This window comes from Meriones unguiculatus, chromosome 20 (assembly GCF_030254825.1).
Source record: "Meriones unguiculatus strain TT.TT164.6M chromosome 20, Bangor_MerUng_6.1, whole genome shotgun sequence".
Lineage (NCBI taxonomy): Eukaryota > Metazoa > Chordata > Mammalia > Rodentia > Muridae > Meriones > Meriones unguiculatus.
Genome location: NC_083367.1, coordinates 57313308 through 57335026, shown reverse-complemented (window position 1 = coordinate 57335026; position 21719 = coordinate 57313308). Strand labels below are relative to the sequence as shown.

At 49.6% G+C, this 21719-nt stretch overlaps 1 long non-coding RNA gene across 7 annotated transcripts in view; it reads left to right on the top strand.

The window, feature by feature from the left end:
- Positions 1-13232: 13232 nt before the first annotated feature.
- Positions 13233-21719, top strand: part of LOC110552575 (uncharacterized) — a 32170-nt gene continuing 23683 nt past the window's right edge. For 6 of the 7 annotated variants that reach the window (XR_009587929.1, XR_002476654.2, XR_009587928.1 and 3 more), the window contains exons 1-2: positions 13233-13524; positions 20084-20247. This is a non-coding gene — a long non-coding RNA (uncharacterized LOC110552575). The remainder of the gene's footprint in view (positions 13525-20083; positions 20248-21719) is intronic. The other variant, XR_009587927.1, reaches the window with a different exon arrangement.

Below are 21719 nucleotides of genomic sequence, written 5' to 3'. Positions count from 1 at the left end.
GCACTAGTACCAGTTGCTGAGAGAGTTGTGGGAGAAGAGATGGTCCGGGGTTGGGGCTGGCCCATATCTTCTAATTCTCTCAAGGGCACTGCTGCCTGAGAGGTAAAGGAGCCAGGTCTCAGGAGTCAGAGCATTTCCCACAGAGTTGAAGTTAGCCCAAGTGGATATGGGTCCTGAGCACCCCAGAACACCTACCCCATGCTTTTCCATCTGTTACGCTCCAGAGGACCAGGCATGGGGATGAGTGGCCACGCTCTGAGAGGAGAAAGAAACAGATGCCGAGAGCTACAAACCAGGCCTAGAGGAGTAGTTCAGTGGAAAGGAGTGGGGTGTATGGTCCAGGACACAGAGGCTCCTGAGTGACTGATGTCCACGTGTGGCCACCTGGGTACAAGTTAGAGTGTATCTGGCCTAAGAGCTGCTGCCTCTGTTCAGTTGTGCAGTCACCATTCCTGAGATTAGGTAATTTCCAAAACCACAATTTGACTCTACAGTTGACATGCTGGCAGCCAAGGGCTCCTTGCTGCATTCTCACACTGCAGAGGCTGTTAGGGAAAGCTGGCAAGCTGTCTACTTCCTGCTTGTGCCTACTTGATGAGGGTTTTGGTGTAATGAGATATTGCCCAGAGCATCAGGCATTTGACTATTTGGTCATTAGTTGGTGGCGCTGTTTGGGTAGGTTTGGGAGGTGTGACCTCGCACGAGGAAGTATGTCACAGGGGGGCGGGCTTTAAGATTTGAAGCCATGTGCCTTTCTCAATTTGTTAGCTCTGTTTCCTGCTTGAGTTTTAAGATGCGAGCTCTCAGCTCTTCCAGCCACTGAACTTGCTGTCTGCTGCCTTTGCTGGGCCATCATAGACTCTAACCCTGCAGAACCATGCACTCCAAAGAACTCTTTCTTTGATAGGTTTTCTTGGTCATGCTATCTTGTCATAGCAATAGAAAAGTACTGAGGGATCAGCCCCTCACGTGGCACACTTTCAGCCCTGAATGCCAAGGGGCTCATAGAACCTCAATAGTGGGATTCATCACACAAGGCAGAGGGGTCCTATTGGTGCCTTCATTTGTCAATGCCGAGACCCCACCATCTGAGCAGTTCTCGGACTACCTCCTGGCCACTCGGGGCCCATTCCCTTCCGGTCTACTTTTGCAAAGACACCATTCCTTATCGTCTTTCCTTCTCCTGTTCATTGATTCCCTCAGTATAGCTGTCCCTGCCTCATGCCCTGTACTGCAGCCTTGCATGGTGCTGGAATCCTGGAACTGTAGATATGTGAGGCAGAGATGCGCCCTTCTGTCTCTCTTGCCACCGGCTGTCCTGAGGCCTTGTGGAGTGTGTGCTGCTGTGTGCATTCATTGCTCAAGGAATGGACCAATTCTCGGGCATCTTGTGGTCTCTAATTGCCCTCAAAACTCATGTGGAAATTTCCTCCTAGACCGGCTTAGTTGGGATTCCTGCTGCTTTGATAAAACACAATGACCAAAGGCAACTTTCGGAGGAAAGGGTTTAATTTTACTCGCACTTCCACATAACACCCCAGGACCACCAGTCCAACGGTGGCACCACCCATTGTAGGCTAGGCCCTCTCCCATTAGTCATAAATGTCAAAGAACGCTCTGTAGACCTGCCTACAAGGCAGTCCTGTGGAGACATTTCCTCAATGAAAACTCCTTCTTTCGAGATGATCCTTCCTTATGTGAAGTTGATGCAAAACTAGCTACTGTGAAACTTTCCTTGGATCCCTGCACTTTCTCTTGACATCATTCACCGTCAAACTTGACTGTTCGAGTGAAGTGCCCAGGAAAGGGTGGGTGCTCTGCATGACCTCCTCTGAGCTGCTGCCGAGGCAGCTCCAGCGCAGGGTCGGGGGCCGCCCCGGCCTCAGTGTGGATGTGTGGGCCGAGCACGGGCTCTGGGGTGTACTTGCTGTGCCATCCCAGATTCCACTGAAAGTCCACTGCCTTTTCTTTTGGCTTTATTTGGGCCACTCTGTAAAGTGCCTCGGCTGACTGTACCTAGGAAGTGGTCACCAGGCTGTCGTCTGCCTCCGTCTTTGACGTTTTTCTCCCTGTCCTCAGCAGGACCCCTTCCATGGGAACCTGCACTTAGAGTGTCGGGGGACAGTTAGGATGTTCCCTGTGAGCTTCCTGAACTAGTGTGTCAGGCCTTCATACAGCCCGCATTGGCTCAGGGGAAGGGTCTAAAGATCAAAGGAGAGATTGGGTCATGAACGAACCATTATTTTTCTGCTCCTTATTTGGGGAACAGGATCAGGCGCTGTCACTGGGCTTGTCCTGAAGAAAAGATTGAGGAATTGCTCTCTTAATGGTCTCCACCACCTCCTGAGAATCGTGACTATTCCAAACTCATTTGTTGCCCTGCCTTCCATCTGCTAAAGCCTTAAAATGCTCTGGATCCCTGAGGGTCTCCTGGGAAGTAGGATCATCAGCCCACTTGACAGAACCAGGAAGAGAGGCCTGACTTTAGCTCAGGCTCAGCAGATCCCACCTCGGCCCAACATTATGCTGTCCCGGTCTCCCGCAGACACTATTGGAACATTTTTATAAAACTCTTACTAGTAAACCTCTAGTTAAGTATTAGTTACGCCAACTCTTCAGCTTAGTTTGCAAGTGGGCTGTTTTCTTGGCGTTACTCAATACCCTGTGATTAATGACAGCCTCAAAGTTTAAGCAATGAATGGCTTGTGAACTTTGCGTTTCAGAGGTTGTCTTTCTACTTGAACAAGTCACGTTATCAGAGAGATCACGGATAATGGCCCATTCTGCTCAGGGGACCTCGAGGGGCTTTGCACAAAAGGAGGTGTGACAGGTAAGGCTGAAGGTGCCAAGATAAATAGCTCAGCAGGAAGAAGTGGAGGCTGGCAACGTCTTCTTGAGGAGCCAGTCAGGGACTGGGCTGGGGATCTTCTTTCAGCATCTCCAGGCCCAGGGCTCTCCATTGTATAGGGCTGTGGTGAACAATGCACACAGTCTTCCCAGAAGGCTTCACAGAGCTGGAAGAAGGCCACCACCTCCTCTTCAGATGGCTTCCCATGCTTGACTGGATCCAGCTATTGCTCCCTTTGCCCCGGGCAAGCTGGTGGCCACACACTTGCTCCAGAGTTCTGAGCTGGGAAACTTCAGGGAATTCGAGGAAACAGGTTTTCACAATTGGGCTCAAGCTTCACCAAAACTTGGAGGCATGGGGTTCTAGAATTTCCCCATAAAGTCAGCGACCTTGAGGAGTCAAGATGATGCAATGGGCACCCTCCTGGAGAAGGAGGTGGTGCCACGAGGATGGAGGTTGCAGCATGAGAGAGGTGGAATTGAGGTTAGCGACAGAACAGAAAATAGACCTAGCTCGAACTGATCTGGGGCATGGGGTGCATGGCCTCTCTGGCGATACCAGCCAAGCGAGTATACAGGTGAACCTTGAGAAAGAGACCTGAGTCTTGGCGCGGGGGTAGGAGCCTCATGCAGTCCCATGCTGCTGGTTCTCTTTTGTTTTTAAAGGTTTGTGTGTGTGTGTGTGTGTGTGTGTGTGTGTGTGTGTGTGTGTGTGTGTTTAGGAATGTGACCGACTCTGCCATGCCTGGAGGACATGAGAGGGGGACAGAGGGTGTCCTGCCCCACGGGTGGAGGCACGTGCTCCTGCCCATCAGTTGGCATTTCTGCCATGCCAGCTTCAGCAAGTGGCCCCGACTGGCTCTGAGAATGGCCGTGGTGTCCCGAAAACCTACGCCCTGCCCAGGGAGATGAGAGCTCTTCAGATAAAAGCAACTTCTCTGTGCTGTGGGGAAAAAGGAAGCAGGGCAAGGAGGCTTACGGTTTTGCAGGCTCCACCTTGTGTCTGGTTAGAAGTCCCTGGGGAGACGTGGCAACCACGGGACACGCACATTTGTTCCAGGATCCCCCGTGGGAGGGCAGCCTGCATCTCCGAATGGACTCTGCAGCTGGAGTAACCGCCTCTGCTTCTCCCTGTGTTTAAAGCAGAGAGATTAGAGAACCGCAAACAAGGGGTTGCAGAATTACATATCTGTCAAAGACGAGCGTGTAAGCAAGCCCTCCCATGCTCACGCCCTCCCTCCGTTCTGCCTGCGGTCAGCCGCAGCAGGCCTGCACCTGCCCTGGTGGAAGAGCTCTGGTTTAAATGACACTGGCTTCTGGCCACACTTTCACAATCCCTGACTTCAGTGAAGCCGTTACAGTTAAATCCCAATGTAGCCCCTTTACACCTCTTTGTTCTCAGCTTCAGACATAATGAATCACCAGAGCATGTTTTCCTGCGGGTCTCAGGAAGGCAACATGTATAAAGGGTCCAACTGCTCACTAGAAGTTTGTGTGTTTAAAAACACATTTGCCTTTGTTGTGCATCGTGTGGTTGGTGTGACTGTGGCTGTGCACTGTTTCCGCAGTCGTTATGGGCCAGTGACACAGATATATCACAATTTACCAGCACACAGGTGGGCGCTGGGTGGTTTCTGTTTGGGGACTATTGTTAATAGCTGTCTGTGAGCTTGTGGAGATTTCTGTTGGCTGTGGGCACTGTTTCTTTGGGCTTATATCCAGCAATAGGACTGGTAGTTTGTGGAGTGTGTGGTGCTCTGCTCTGGCACCAATTTCACTACAGTCCTCACTTCATTTTCATTGCTTTGATAAAAAAAATTCTGACCAAAAGCCACACAGGAGGAAGGGGTTTATTTGGCTGACGGTTCCATGTTACTGTCCATGCTGGCTACTTTTTATGACAACTTGACACAAGCTAGGGTCATCTGGGAGGGAGAATTCACATTTGAGAAAATACCTCCCTAGAGCTGACCTGTAGGTAAGTCTGTGGGGCATTTTCATGGTTGATGATTGATTGGGAGGAGCCAGCCCATTTGGGAATTTTCCACACCTGGCCAGGTGGTCCTGTGGTGTGTAAGAAAACAAACCAGCAATTCAGGAAGAGCCATGGGGAGCAAGCCAGTAAGCAGCACCCCTCCATAGTCTGCATCAGCTCCTGCCTCCAGTTTTAGAGCTGCCTGAGTCCCTTCCCTGACTTACCTTGCTAATAAACTACAAACTGTGAGCTAAAAGAGCCCTTCCCTCTCCCCCACAGATGGCGTTTAGACATGTGTTTTATCACAGCAATAGAAACCCTAATTGAGACCTTGTCTATCGCTAGGTGAGCCAGGAACGTAAAGTGGCCAGTCGCCTCACACCTACAGTCAGGATCTCCATGTATCTCTCCTGCAAGTGGAGCACGTGAGGATGCCCCTTGGCGCCCTCCTGGATGGAACACCTCTACAGGGACTCCACTATGCTGTTATGCTTAGATGCCTTCTCTTTGGGGACTTGATGGCTCTTTCTTAAGCTCGGTCTCTGTGGTACACACAGGCTTTGCATGAGAGGCGAAGCACATGGCTGCGGTGCTGTATCTAAAAAGGTAAACTAAGGCATAGCTCACAGCATGAATTGGGCAGCTCCAGTCAGAAGTGGCTGGTGGCTGTCCTGAGGGATCATGAGAGGGAGGCATTATGGGATGGCACAGATCTCGAGTTTGGCTGAGAAGTCACGTGGCTGTCTGGTTTATCAGGGCACTTTGGAAAGTCCCCAGTTGTGTAACTCCAAGTTTCAGGAAGCTGGAAACTCACCCTTGTCAATGGTGGACTGAGGCTTCCTGGCTTTGCTCGGGGTTCTCCAGGCATGGGTCCACCTTCACTTTCTTTAACACACTCAAGTCTGAGTCCAACAACAAGCTAATCTATGTACAAGCAAGATGACCCCACAGTTTCCTGGTAGTCTCTGAGTCAGAATTATCTGCAAATGGAAGGACACAGTACCATAGGACACACAAACAAAAAAACCATGCCCATGCAGAAACTATGCTTGAATCTTCACAGCTGCATTATTCATAATAGTCCTAGAGGCGGGAAGTCAGCAGTGGACAAAAGGCCTGTAACTAACACACAACAGGTTCTCACAGAGGTTGTCACTGAGTTCTCTTCAGCCATACCGAAGACTAAAGTTTAAGATCTGAGTGAGCATTTAGACACACACATGGGAGAATTGATGATTCTAATTCTCGACTGTGAGACAACTCAAATCCAGGGGGCAGATTAACTTGGCAATCCTCAGGAGAGAGTGGTGGAGTCATTGCTTACAGCGGTTGGTCTTTGGGATGATAAGTCTGGAGAGAGACAGCGACGAGTATCCAACAATGAATAGAACAAAATCCTGGCTTGTACATCTTTAGGTGGTGGATTTTATGCTTTGAAGATGAAAACTCAGTTCTTTTTTATTTTTGTTTGTTTTTGTTTTAAATTTGGAAGGTCAACTCAGTATGTTTTGTTGTGTAGGATCCCCTGCCTTCTGTGATGTGAGACCCTCTGGGACTCTCACCTCCATCTCCACCAGCCAGGATGATGGCTCTAGACCTCACACCTTTCACCCATGAATCCATCTGTTTCCATCTCTAAAAGGTTCCCAAGCAAGGGAAACCATGGGAAACAGACTGCACTTAAAACCAGTGAGTTCTATAATTCAGTTCCCCTGACTTTCTTCTAAACATTGATACTTGTTTCTTTGATTAAAGATCAAAGGATGTCACTGGTGAATGTGACCCAAGGCTCGCACTGATGTGAGCCTGAACAGTTCAACAGTTGTCAGGTTGACTTTACATGTTTGATGTAGTTTAGATGAAGTGTAAAGTTCTATGTTGAAAATGCTTACCTCAGCTAGGTGTAGTGGCCAGGTTCAGTGCTTGGGAAGCAGAGACATATGGGTCCAGCCTAGTGTACACAGTGTATTCTAAGGCAGCCACCAGAGGTACATGGAGAGAGCCTGTCTGAAAACACACATACGCACACAGCTCCCCTTTGCAAGGGGAGAGATTATGGCCTAGTTACTGCTTCATGGCCTTGATAGATGTGTCAGGCATGTACAGTATTTAATGATGTCCCCATAGCCCATCTAATCCGCTTAGAAGGACATTCAGACAGCATGAGTTAAAGCTCCAAGGGCTATTAGGTCGACAGGAAGGGTGAGGCATGCTGTGGGCAGCGATTCATAAAAGCCTCTTAGGCCCACATGCTTGTTGTTCTGTAAGGATATGGAGATATAGGGGAAGGGCTTTCAGGGGAACGAGTGGGAGAAGGAGGGAGCAGAATGCTTACTCAACTGTGTTTACTTGTGAGAGAGTGAGGGATGATCTAAGAGAGATCTAAGCCCAGAGGAAGGTAACGACAGACCCATTCTACTAAAGGCAGCTTTGCCACCAACTTTTTGCCTAAATAATTCTTTTTTATTCTTATTATTATTTTGTACAGATGGCATCATGCATTTTAACCCTGGCTGACCTCAAAGTTTATGATCCCCTTGCCTCAGCCTGAAGAGGGCTGGGATCTCAGAAGTATGACATCACACTTGGCGCATATCAGTCGTTATTTGTGCACGTTCCCTGTGAGATAACCAGAGTCTCCCAGAGCTCTGAATGAGGTACACTGATTCACACACGAGAGACTAAAGTCAGGTTCAGTTCATATGTGTGCATTCTCTTTGGCAGAGAGAAATCAGCTAGCCTCTAGTTTGGGGCCAGATGCATGCATAATTTAAGAACGCTACTTAAACAGTGTTCCAAGGAAGAATTTCATGGCAACAGATATGACTTTCTTGTCACTATAAAGTATGCATGTATGTTAATGTATGTTAATATATGTTACATGCAGCAATACTAAAGGGGGAAAGAGAGAAAAAGTCCCCAAAGCTTCTCAAAGGCTTTTTCATCCCAGCTTGTATAATGAATGACCTCATTTGAGCATATACTAACCTTGCCCCAGAGGGAATGATGTCCTGGGCTGGAGCTGTTCAATATTGATCCGATTGTTCACCTCGAAAGTTCTTGATGAATATGTCAGAGTAGACACGTCCCTGTTCTCATGGTGACATCTTCCAATCTGTGCTCAGTGATGCTGGCCCCTGAAGTATGGCCCACCCTTGCGTTGCTGTTGCAGGTGGTTCCTGGGCATCTTTTCCTGGTGTCCTTTGACATTTTTGCTGGGCTCCATAGCTTCAATGCAGAAAATAATTTCAGACCTAGCTGGTTTGAAGCAGAGTTAGAAATTTTATTGAAGATATCTTAATACAAGCTTAACCAAGAAGGTTAAGATCAGGGGAGGAGGCAGAAAGAGTGAAAAAATGGCCTCCTCAAGCGAGAGTAGCTCTTAAGTGTCTTTATCCATATATACTGATATGGTGACCCACAAGTTGCACCTCACAGAGCTGCCAAGAAGAATTTTCTCGGGCTCCTTCCCTAGAGATGCTTTGGGTGGAATTATCACTGGATAAGGTGAAACCAGGAGTCTCTAGGGCTGAACAGGGGTTTACTACAAACCCGTTTCCTGTACATGAGGTTTCTGGTAAGTCTGCTGAAAAAAACTGCAAGTTTATCGCTAGTGTGGAAGAAGAGTCTTAAATGTTCATTTTTGCTGGGATTTCTGCTCCTCTCCTGGACACGGGTGAGGAGCTCTGTTCTCTTGCTAGGCCAACCATTTCCCTCTATTTCTGGCAAGCTTCAGTGGCGTCTGGGGAACTGTTGTGAACTGAGAAGGCAGGCTGCAGATGGATAACAGAGCACCAGGGATAATGGAGTTCAAGCTGGATGGGCACTGGGTAATGCAGGCACCGAGTCTGTGCTCAGTTAGACCAAGGGCGCTTCTGATAAGAACAAATGAGGCACTGAATGTTATGGACAGTTCTCTAGGGGGAGAAACTGTGGCAGGGAAAGACAGTGCAGAGGTTCCTCCATCTTGTAGTCTTACTGATGCCATTTTAGGTTTGAGTAGAATTTGACGTCCTCGATGGAAAATCACCCAACTTCTTTTCTAATAACCAAAGGTCAAGATGCCCCAGCTAACTTATCTTGCCTTCTGTTAAGCTTCTTGCTTATGGGAAACCTCCTGCGCAGCTGCCTAGCAAGACCCCGAGATTTTTTTTTTTTTCCTTTAAAAGCCCCCTGCTTGAAATGCTCAGATCTACACTTGGGCCCCGAATGCCTGAGTGTCGTCCCAGCTGGCTGGAATAAAGACTTTCAATTGGCTAAGACTGTGTCAGAATGGTTGTGTTTGTGGACTCCCTGAATCAAAACAAACCCTCAGCTTCAGTGTCTGTGGCAAGATCAGGGCTGCTGCATGAAGAGGGCGTGCATGGATGGGAACAGAGGTAAGAGTCTAAGATGCGGTCCAGGTGAGCCAGAGCAACCAGGCCCAGCAGATGGCAGCCAGGCCAGAGCAGGAGGGTGGACCCTGTGTACACGGGAGACAGGCAGACGGGCGTGTGAAGATGGAGGGGCATCTGTTCCTGGCCTCTGGTTTGAACACTGGCTGGGAAGCAAGTTATACACTGAGACGGGATGGCTTTCTGGGGAACCACAGCACAGAACAAGGGCACCGGTTGCTAGTAAATGCATGGGCCCTCTCCCCTGTCAGGTGTGGGGCCTCAGTAAGTACTTCCCCTTCCTAGGATGGGGCAAAACAGGAGACAGTAGCCAGAGAAGGCAGCAGGTCAGGGACTCTGGTCAAGGGGTCCCTGTGTGTACACACAGGCATATCTACCCTGCCTTTGGGGTTCTGTGTTCTGTGTATATATTTACAGAATTGTAGTGTGGTATGTCTGCGTGTGTGTGTTTGTGTGTGTGTATGTTTATGGAGGTCCCACAGCTCTCTGGGTGGTAGATCTTTCTGGGCTTGCCTCCCTGATGAATCCCCTCCTCCCACTCCATGTTTTCTGCTGGAGCCATGTGTCCTAGGAGAGGCTGGTGCAGAAGCCAGACCACACGAGAGTGGCAAGGGAATGATGACAGGACAGACACATAGAAAGGCTGTGAGAATCCACAGCATCCCAGGAGCTCCGTGTGTTCGTTGTGGAGAGTTGAACAGTTATCTCACACAGCTGAAGAAGGAGGCAGAGTTATTACCTGCAGATAAACAAGGAGGCGTGGTTTACAGTATGCCCTGGACAGGAGGAGGCAGGCTTAGCTAATGTCAGTAGGAGCAGTCTCTGTAAGGGAGCAGTTCAGGCTGTAAATGAGCTGGAGTTAAAGAGAGAGCTATGGTGGACGTTTTCCGAACACACTACCAATATCCACAGGATTTCTCAGGAAGGCCTTGCCACACGCCCTGGGGCTGAGGGTATGGTCCTTGTCTCAGCCGTGTTTGTGTCAGCAGCACGCATTCACTCGGGAGCTCACACACTCAAGGCTTCCTCTGCTTCCCACACCTAGTCCCCTGTCCTTGCTTCCTGGTGGCCCTAAGGTGAGCAGCCTCCCCACCATGCCATCCCCACCATGTCTCTGCCTTGAGCAGGTCCAGAAGCAACTGAGCCCCATGACCACAGCCTGAAAGTTCTGAAATCAGGAGGCAAAACAAGCCCTTCCTCCCTTTCCTGTCTGTGTCAGGTATTCTACCATGATGACAAAAGGCTGCCTAACACCAGCACCTGTAGGAATGGTAACAATGGACCCTACGAAAGCCTTCTCTCTCCTTCCAGGAACTGGGCTGACCTGGCAGCCACAGGCAACTCTGTGTGTGTGTGTGTGTGTGTGTGTGTGTGTGTGTGTGTGTGTGTAGACTCTCACCCAAATCCCCATTGGTGAGAAGGGAAAGAAAGCAAGCTTTGTCTTTCTGTCGCCCTGGCAGCCCAGCCCATGTCTGAGCAGGACGATATTGTTACAGAAACTGGAAATTCCTGTGTGTACAGTCTGGGGCATTTGCCAGGAAAATAACACAACAATGGAGGGTCCCGGCTTGACTCTGGCAGCTCAATGCCAGGTGACATTGTGGAGTCCAGAGTTATCGGACAGAGCTGTGAACTGATTTGATCTGGGAAGCTGCTGCTCAGGGAGTTTTAATGTGTCACCCACACAAGGCGGGGGGAATGCAGGACAGGGAAGGGCAGTGAGCGGGGTGGACACAGTGTCCTCAGCATCCAGAGTCAGCATCACCCAGCGCCAAGCCCCACCTGAACTGTTGTTACAGGGTCAGAGCCTCAAACCAGCCCCAGCTGCTTCCCGCACGAGCCAGCCATATGCACCTGCCCTTCGCTCCCTGAGCCTAGGGTGTTGCTAGCAGAAACAAACTCACGAGCAGTCTTGGCATACTTTTGTTATGAATCTTCTGGCACAGAGGGACTGTCAGCTGCTCCGTGCCGTTCTCCTGGGGTCTTCAGAATGTCGTCAGACACAGTCCCATCCTGCCTGGAAGTGTAGGGCTGTTCCTGGGTGGAAATGGGCCAAACAGACTCCAGCCCTTGGCTCAGGATCCCAATTGCTTCACTCTCTCCTGAGCTGGCTGCGCACAGAGCTCATATTCATTTTGATATCATGGCCACGACCTGAGTGGAGTCCCCATCCCATCTGTTTGTAAGAAGGGCGACTCATAGTCCAGAGGATGTGAGCCCAAGGTGGGCCCCTGACAGGGAGTCACATGAAAGGAATCTGAAAGCCATTCATGCTCAGTTGGCAGACAGGAGACACCTGATAGGGTATGGCCAGCCCTGGCCTCTGCCTCTGCTCTACTCACTTGTGAAGAAAGACGATAGGCCTGCTACTGAAGTGTGAGCACGGGGCCCAGACCCGAGGACAGGGACTGAAGCCATGCTGTGGGGCTTTTGAAGTCAGCTGACGTCGCTTCTCTTAGCCAGATGCCTCAGTGCAAAAATACATGAGAAGGCTGGCTGAAGCGCCTACTCCCGGCTTTGTACAGAACCCTGTGCCTTCACAGATGCTCTGACACCAGGGGCGTCACAGTTATCCCCAAGGTGGAATCTCCTTCATCTGCATCCAGAGTCTGGACAGCCAGGGACTCCCAGTGCCTTACCCTAGAAAATAGTACTTGTGGACCGTTTTGTGACTAAAATGCCCACAAGTCAAGATTCTGAAGATTCCAATCCTTCTTAAACAGGAAGTCCACACTGGGGAGGTTTATGAGTTTCAGCATATGCAAGATTTTCGTGGGGCAGATGTCGCCATCATCTGTAGCCCCCTTCTCACGCTGTTACCTCCTCTGACCTCTCTATTCCAGGAAAATATTGGTGCTATAATGGCTTCTCAATGTCATATCTTGATTTCTGCAGACAGGAGCTCTCCACAGATGGCCAGTTAACCCTGTGCTAGGAGGTGGAAAGTGTCTCCCCTCTTGTCACCTGGGTATGGGTGTGCCTCATTTGTCTCTAGAGTTGAAGAGGTGATAACGTTCCCTGCAGGGCTGTCAGAACCAATCAGGCCAGTGTCTCAGGTGAATCAGGCTGATATAGTAATGAATGGCTCAAGTAATGAATGCTCCCATCCCCTAGTTCTTCAGGCCAGAGCTGCTGACCTGGCAGGGTGCAGGGGACTGAAGAGGGCTGAGCTGGATGGCCACCAGTGCATTGTTTCATGGCAGAGAGACACTACTCCATCAAGAGGTTACTCTCACGAGCTCTGCCAGCTCTGAGCACTTCCAGGTGGCTGCAGAGGCCGCCGCCCTGGGGATCAGGGCTTCAGTGGCAATTTTGACACTGCAGGCAGAGCCAGCTCTCCCCCAGCACCCATAGAGATGCCTCTCACATCATTTTGGAGGTTCTCTTGAAGAAAAAGGACAGAAACTAGCATGCAAATTTAGGTACAAGAGTAGAGAGTAACCGAAAGTCAGGAAAATTACGATATACGACGCAGTGCTTCTGAAATGGTGTGGAACACAACAGCATCCAAAGAGAGGAAGAACCTTTTTGGCTGGTTAAGTGTCAAGCCTCTGAGACGCTGTCCCTCTGTGTTCCTGTCACAGCCCCTGCCTGGCTCGCCACAGGATGAAAGCGTCTGTAGAGAGGACAGAATGGTAGTTCGATTTTGCCTCCAGCAGGCATGACCAAAATTGATTTTAATGGCGTGGTTTAGAGACCTTTCCTTTGTATAAAGAAATGCCTTGTGACAGAGTGTGAGCCTCTGTGGCTGCTTTTTAACTAGGAAACCCAATATGAGTTCTTTCCTATGTAGCTAAGTGACATCAATGCACTTCCTGGGCTCTGACCAGGGTAGTTTGCACGGTTGACTGTGATCTTTATTTTGCGATTAATTGAATTTGATGTCAATATTTTACTTGTTGAGTCAGCAAAAAAGAATTGGCTCTTTGCCCAATGTATTGAGATGATTAACCCTTTCTCGTTAATTGGATTATCAAATAGCCCACAGGCTCGTCTCCCTTGAGATGCTTCTTTCTCTGTACTGTGACTTTTAAGAGCATGCGGCTCCAATGTGCTTCTGAGTTTTTGATAGCTGATGCTACCTACATACTTGCCAGAGGTGAGGACATGAAGATGCATTTGCTGTGTGCGCCTCAGCAGAGTGCTATTCAGACACCGAGATTCTTGTCACAAAAGCCCAACGTGCCTGGCATTCCATGTGCCGCACCATCTCCTCGGGCTTTCCTAAGATCTGTTTCAGCCTTGGCAAGGTCATCGTAGATGGGATAGAAATAAACAGAATCAAGGAGGGAGACCTGTGGAGGACTGGTGAGTGCTGGAAAAGGGGGATAGGACTTAGGCATGGGGGCTGAGGAAATATGCAGGCTGGCCGTCAAGTTTCGAGTCTACGAGTTAAATTGTAATTCTAAGGAGAAAGTTATGTCTTACAAGGAATAGGTGCTTTGGGTACATTAGAAGAGCAGAAACAAGCCTTGCCCAAGGTCCCAAAGCCGCACTCAAACTGGGAGACAGGTTGTCTCTGGGGTGCTGTGGGTGCCGAGCCAGCAATGGGCTTACGGTCAACTTTAGCCTCTGCATCAGCAAAGCCGGCTTGCTGTGTCCGAACCCTGACCTTCAGCCCAGCTGCAGCTTCTGAACCTTCACCTGCCTCCACCTTACTAGCCTTGATGAGGACAGATAGGGCCAGCTCGTGTGCTTAAGAGGAACATGAGCACCGCCCACTTTGTAATCCCTAGCTATAGAGACAGAGGGGAAATGCCGTCTGTAAATTTTATTCTCTGGGAAAGAAAATGTCTCACTAAGAATGGTGTTGTGCAAGAATGACCATTGTAGGCACAAGTAGGAGACAGATATTGTATGGGATGGATTGGAGTTGGGTAGGTGGTGTTTAGAGGAATGAAACAGCCAATGACGGGGCAAGGTAGCCTTCCTAGTAGAGTCTTACTCTGTGTAAGTGTGGCATGATTGAGTCTTTGAACCTTGAGCATAACTCTTCTTTTATGAGTACCTTTTGCAAGAGACATCTGAGAACATTGGTAAAAGGTTCATCAGATGTCACATCATCCTATGTCATAATAGAAACAACAGTTAGGTTGGCTCAAGCAAATAAAAAATGCACTCGCTGTATTGTGTAACAGAATTCTAAAGATTAGGAATGGCAGGGTCCGGGTTCTCAGCTCATGGCAGTCTGGTTTTGTCTCTTAGTTTGCTGTTGGAATTGGCTTGCTTCTCTGGAAGCTCTGTCTGTGTCCTGCTCCTAGCTTTTATGTCCTGTAACTCATGTGACCACGCTCAAAGGGGCTCAATGTCTTCTCCTGCTTGTGGGCTATACACAAGGGGTGCAGGCGCTCTGAGTGCCAGTCCAGAGACATGCCTGGGGTAGGGGCTGAGTCGTAGCAGCATCCCAGGGTCACAGAGAATGGAGTGGCTCTCTCTGTGAAGTCTCTGAGTCAGGATGACAGACGGAGGCTTGTGGAATGTGGAGCAGGCAGTGAGGCCGTTCACAGAGGTGAGAATGCCGAGGAAGAATGTGGGGTGAAATAAAGACATCACTGGGCCACGTGGGTCACTCAGTGCCTAGAGAATTTCCAGAGGCCTGGAGAGTGACTCTAGGTCTGCCTCCAAATGGGGCACAGTGGTCCCCAGTGTGTTTGGAGTGAAAGGTGCAGGGTGACCTAGGTCACTGAACACAACAGGAGCATTGTTCTTCAGTCTTCCTGCCTGCTCTGGTCCCGTAACTTCCTTCCTAACCAGCTCTCACTGCACGCACCTGGAGATTAGTCCATGCGCCTCAGGCCTCAGGTCACAGCTCCTGAGCCTGTGATTCCAGAGGTAATCTCCATTCAGGATGTAGTTGGTTCACTGAGACAGCTCTTCACCCGGCTCCATCTTTCTAGGATGACAACCTGAGGAGAAGGTGGGGTTGTAGCCAGACTTGGCCCAAGCCGAGTTGTAAATGTGGTGATCCCGCTGTCACCCCTGCCCTTGTGCTATGTGCAGCCACGGGACTTCACTTGGACTTCTGAGCAGATGCGGCAGGTGGGAGGTTCCTGCGGTTGACCCTTCCTTCCTCGATGTCCAGTGTTGGCCGTGGTGTGCGTGTGTATGCATATGTGAACTCGGATGTCTGCTGGAACATGTGCATTTGAACATGGGTCTGCATGTACATGTGCACATGTGATCATGATGGCTGCAGGCATGTGCATTTGAGAACATGTGCCTGAATGTGTATATGCATGGGCGACTGTGGATGTGGGTGTCTGCATGTGAACATGTGCTGCATGCCTGTGCAGCTGTGGACACGAGTGTCTGCATGTCTGATGTGTGACCATGAGTGTCGGTATGCACATACGTGTTGGCATGCACATTCACAAGTTCACCCTTGTGTGAATGGGTGAACATGGCTGTCTGCATGCATGGTACAGAATTATGTCCTGTGTTCTTCTCCGAAGAAAGACATGCATAAGATTTGATCTTACCAAACTTCCTTATGTCGATTTTTCATCTTTGATGATTTGATGAAAAGCTCTTGCTGGGGCTGTTTTCCCATTACACCATGTGAAGGTGCCTTCGGATGAGCTCACAAGCATCATGCCCCTGGTGACCCAGCAGAGGGCGTGGATCATCAGTGCACAACCACCACTCCCACAGCATCTGAGTGAGAGGCCGCTCTGTGTCTTTCCCTTGAGACAGGAATGATGTGCTCCCAGTTGCTATAGCAACCTACAGTGTCCAACAAACATCTCCACCCAGCCTGAGGGCCTGCCCCTGTCAGCCCCAGGCCATGGCAGTGGGTGAGGCTGTCGGGATAGCCCCTCTACCCAGCACTGAGGTCACTGCCCCCCATTTTCAAAGCGGGTTTCTCCAGGTATTCTTTCCACCATGTTTCTGCATATATTGAGTTATAAATTCTGAAGCTTCCAGCCCTGTGTATGAATGTGTGTGTGTGTGTGTGTGTGTGTGTGTGTGTGTGTGTGTGTGTGTGTTAAATATGAAAACACACTTTCCTGCTGATTTCAGGTTGTCATGCTGGGCATCATACTAGCACAAACACATGTGTATCAAGGTTTCTGATCACCTGAATATGGTCCACCTGGGGAAAGAGAACCGGAAATTGCCAAGGGCTCTGGTGAGAGAGGAACTCTCCAGGCTCAAATCTTGGAGGCCAGTGGCCTTACTCCTTCTCTCCATATCCCAATTAAAGCCCCCATCCCCACCCCACCCCCATGGATAGCACAGGAGTCTATGCAGGTGAGCTCAGGGAAGCCTGCAGAACTGCAGGAGATGGCAAGGGGGCATTTAGCTTGGGAAAAGGTGAGATGGGTCCCTGCTCTGTGCTCCTCCTGCCTGATCCCTGGGAAAGCCCTGACCTAGTATGTGACAGTACCATGAGCCACCTCAGCTTGCTTTGTTGAGTTCCAGTTGAATGAAAAAAGAAATAAAAGGAAAGGCCATGACTGCTCCTAGGTATGGTGGAGGAGATATGGTAGAGCATAGCCAGAGGTGGGGACATCTGGAAGAGTCTAGAGTAGACATGACCCTGAGCCATGTGAGGGGGGAGGGAAGGGGAAGAGAGGGAAAAGAGGGAAACCAGGGGCAGTAGCCAGGAGGCCGAAAGGTGAGTAGACAAAAAGGAGACAGGGAACCAAGTATCAGGAGGAGCAACTGGAGGAAGGGCAGCCAGACCCCTAGGCTGGAGAAGTTTAGGGTACGGGTGGAGTATTCCAGCTAGAAGGGCCCTGTAAAGGAGGGACTGAGGGATTGCAGGGAGAACCTGCCAGCCAGGCCTGCTTTGATATGTTAAATAGGCACCTCAGCCACTTATTTGTCCCAGGTTTGAAACTCAGCATCAGTGAGACTTTGTCCAGAGGGAGATCGATACGGCTGTGCACTGGGGAGGAAGAGAAGAACCAAGGGAGGCCTGGGGTTCATTGGTGAAGCAGAACAAAGCAGGCTTTATGAATCTGGAGGTTCCCAGGTTGGAGAGTGAGTTACCTACTGTCTCAGGGAATCATGCTCCTGGCACCCGGGAGCATCCTAGCCACTCTGCCATAAGCCCACACGGCTGTCTGACACATTCTGTGCTTCTGTGCTGTGTGGAGTCCTTTTTCCTGGCCCAGAGCAGTAGTTCTCCAGGCGTTGCTGATGAGATGTTGTGTGCAGAAGTTGACTGAATTGACAACTATGAACTAAACCTGGGCAGTTAAAAGAAATGGAAGAACCTGAGCCACAGTCCCCCTCAAAGCACACATTGTGGCCGACACGGTCACTTTCCAGCCACACACAAATACCTTTTTATCTCAGGCCGGCAGTGTTCGCTGGGCAGTTTGAGCATGTACCCTGGCTGTGCTGGAGCAAATTTTCACAGTTGCCGTTCATAAATGAGGTACTGGAGACTAGGAGGTAGAGGAGAAGTCTCCTGGCCATGGGCAGCTGCTCTAGGCAGCAACGCAAACTCAGAACCTAGCTCTGTGATAGTGTAGGTTTGTGGGTCACTCCAGCAGTTCCTGGCTACCCTTGCCAGAGTGTCCCCAGCCAGTGTAGAGCCAGGCCATGGCCGGCTGGAGGGCAGAGCCAGGTCCAGATCTTGGAGCTGTACCGATGACTTCTAGATGCTAGCCAGAATAGTGATGTTGATGAGGACGGGATTGAGTGTCTGTGAAGAAAAACTCAGGAGACGTGTGTTGAAAGCAAAAATGAGTAAATGTGGGGCTAGATTATGGAGGATTGGCCTTATTATTATTCTCCATCTCTGAAGAGAATTGTGGGCCCACATGCCACCTCCCTGTCTGTCTGTTGACATTATCTCACTGCAGCTCTTCATTAAACCTCCATCTGTATGTCACCCCAGAACTGATGCTCAATAAGAACCCCTGTAATGTTGGCAGCGTTCAGTCCCACTGTCCACAGGAGACTGTGGAGCACCAGGGAGACAGATGCAGGGGGCATGCCTGCAGAGCACCACGGACATGAGGAGGAGCCAGTTCAAGAGTTAGAGTGTTGCAGGCATGACATTGTATCACATTACATCTCTGCAACACTGCAGAGGTATCATGGCCTCTGAGTGTGGGTTCAGTCACACAGCCAGAGGAGGATCAGGCTCACAGTGACTGCGTGTGTCTGCTCTGATGTGTCTCAAAGCCTGACTCAAGCTCCTCGCTGTATTCCAGTGAATCCTGATCATAGCTTCCCTTCCCTCCTCTCTTCTCAGTACCTTCACCCTCACCTCCCACCCTCCAGTCCTCTCTTTCTCCTCAGAAAAGGGGAGGCCTCCCATCCACGGATATAGGACTCAGTGCATTATCTTCTCCTATTGTGGCTAGACAAGGCAGCGTAGTTAGGGGAAAGAGATCCAAAGACAGGTGACAGAGGCAGAGACAGCCCCTGCTCCCTCCTTAGGAGTCTCATACGAAGCTCGAGCTGCACAACTGTTACATATGTGCAGGGGGCCTAGGTCTGTCCCGTGCATGCTCTCTGGTCAGCAGTTCAGCCTCTGTGGGCCTCTATTAGTTGATTCTGTAGGATTTCTTGTGGTGTTCTTGACCTCTCTGACTCCTTCGGTCCTTCCTCCTCTTTCACGCTGTGGGTCTCTGCATCTGTTTCCTTCAGTTGCTGGGTGAAGCCTCTGATGACAGTTATGCTAGGCCCCTCTCTGCAAGTATAGCCGAGTATCATTAACAGTGTCAGGGTGGGCTACCTCTCATGCATGGGTCTCAAGCTGGGCCAGTCATTGATTGGCTATTTCCTCTACTAAGTGAAATTCAAGCATTCCTCCTTGTTCCTTAGCTTCTTTGGGTCTGTGGATTGTTGTATGCTTATCCTGTACTCTATGATTAATATCCACTTATAAATGAGTACCTACTATGTTTGTTTTTCTGAGTTTAGGTTATGGTAAATATTATTTTTACTTCTTCAGATGGGGGGGAAAGATGAGAGACATACCCAAGTTTTACAAATACATGGTTTGGGCTGAGCCTAGAGTATTTCTAACTCTGTTCTATTTATCCCTAGGCCTAGGCCTGGAAGTTTCTAGCCTCCATACAACCTAATCTTCTCCTGCCCAGCCAGTACAGGTTCCTCAGACTTCACCTGCCCTTCCCACACCTGAAGAGGGGCACAAGGATGAAGGACAGTGACAGGACTGGAGCCTCTGACTTTGGTGTCTCCCCTGAGGTCACACACTGGGCCTCTCCCCATGCCCCATGGAGTAATGGAAAGAGCTGAGGATCCTACAGACCAGTACTTTACGTGAATTCTAGCTGTCCTATTTACCATATTAGATACGGAAACAGATTTTAAATATTTATTTTGATTCATTTAACAGTAATAACAAAAAGCCCATTGTTTGTTTAACTAAATAATGCAATCAAAACTGTGCACTTTTCAAAAGAAAAGAAATTAGTGAGGAGAATCTTATTAGCCTCCGAACACCTCTCTTAGAAGAAAATAGCTGAATTCTTGGTCTATTGCTGACATCAGTCTATTAACCGACCAGGTTTGTAATAGAAGTGTGTGTGTGTGTGTGTGTGTGTGTGTGTCTGTCTGTCTGTCTGTCTGTGTCTGTGTGTTTGCATGTATTTGTGCATGAGTGTGTGTGCATGTGTGAGTGAGTGTACATGTGCACACACGTGTGTGTGTGTGTGTGTGTGTGTGTGTACGCACTAGTGCTTCAGGGGAGGTGCACACAGGTATGCAAATATGGTAAAATAAAAAAGGGGGGGTAGGGCTGTTTTAAGAACCTTTCTGATTATCATGGTTATTCTACTCTGACAAGTTTCTGAAGATTACAAAACACCACTCTGCTCTTCACATTCACTTATTTCTGCTCTTTGACCATATCTCTCACACACCTAATTTGAACCCTCAGGCACTAGCCACCAGGGAAATCTTGGTTCCTGGGGACCTCTAGATCTCCACACGGGGACACTGTGAGGACCACCTACCCAGATGGACAGTGATCAGATCCCGGAGATGCCAGTCTTGGAGATGACAGATGAGCCTGGAGATGACAGCTGATCCTGACTGCAGGATGTAAGGTTTTGTTTTGTTCTGTGTGTAGCTAGTACTCCAAAGGTTCTCTGTGACGGATTTTAGTGCAGTTAACATGCCTATGAAATAGATTCTAACACAGCCTCAGAAGAGGAGGACTCTAAGGCAGAAACAGATCTATCTGCTCCTGCACAGATGTTCAGGTAGCTGCCATAAATCCACGCATGATCTCAACCATTCTAAAACTTGAGTGCAACCTACATTTGAGGGAAAAGATAGCAAGAATTGGAAACGTAACATCGGCCCTTAGCTATTATTTACAAAGTTCCCAATTTCTAGAATCTTCCATTTCACCTCTCTCAGCTATCACAGCAGAGACATCGGTGGGGATGTGTCAGGGCAGCTCAACTGCTTTCACTGGGAGTTAGGTGTCTGTGGAGTCCGATCCCAGGTCTGGCACAGGGGTGGGGAGAGAACTGATTGCCCAGAGGAGCAGATGTGGGTGTTACCAGGTGTCTTGTGAGCTCCTGGCGGGCAGTGGGCGCAATGGGGCTGCTCTTATCAACGGTTTCCTGCACAAGCCACATCTGGAAAAGCAGTTCTTAGTTTAGCGCAATCTGCTTTCATAACGAGCCCTTGGATATGTGGATTTCACAGAGTCGTAATCATAAAACGACATTGATTTCAGGCATTCAGCCTTGAAGAAATTCATGGAGTTAGAGGATGGCAACAGGGTCTCTGAAGGTACCCACCCATTGGCCGTTCTCTGTCCAGGGCAGGAAGGCCAGGGGCTGGTGGAGAGACTCTATTCCTGTTAGTGTGCGGGTACTGCTTTCCATCCTGTCCCGCCTTCTCTGCCTCACCTCTGAGAAACCCTTTAAAACCAAGTGACTGAATGCGGTTGGAGTAGAAGGGACCACAGTCTCCTTGTCTCTGCTGCAGAGGTCAGCAGGCCCTGCTGGATCCCGACTGAGGTAGCATGGAGGTAGCGTCTAACACCTCAGGGAAGAGTGAGTTCACAGCCAATGAATGGGTCAGCAAGGACAAGTGCTCACAAAACAATGCCTCGACTGGGCTTCTCTGGGCTCTCTTCCCTGAGGATTCCAGAGCTTGAGGCAGGAATGGAATGGCTGGAATGCCTCCCCTACCCAGCAACAATTGGTCAAGGAACCAGAAAAGTGAAAGTCCCCTTTAATTAACTCCCACCTGCCCTTCCAGAACCCGCAATGTCCTGAGAGTACCACACAGTTCCGAAATCCGGTTTGAATGTCAGCTTCACTAGACTGAAGTGAGTTGGTCTTGAGTTTGAGTTGCATGCGAAGGCATTTAGGCACTGAGATTCCAGCAAGGTCTAGAACTCCAGAGAGCAGGTCAGAGCTTGAGCCTTCCAGCACCCAGCTCCTGTCCTTCTCTCACCTGCCATTAGGGGCAGCACTCCACCCACAGGCTCGCCTCCTGCGGCTCAGGCTCAGAACAGGTATCTATCTCCTAAGCAGACTTGGTTGTAATGTTAC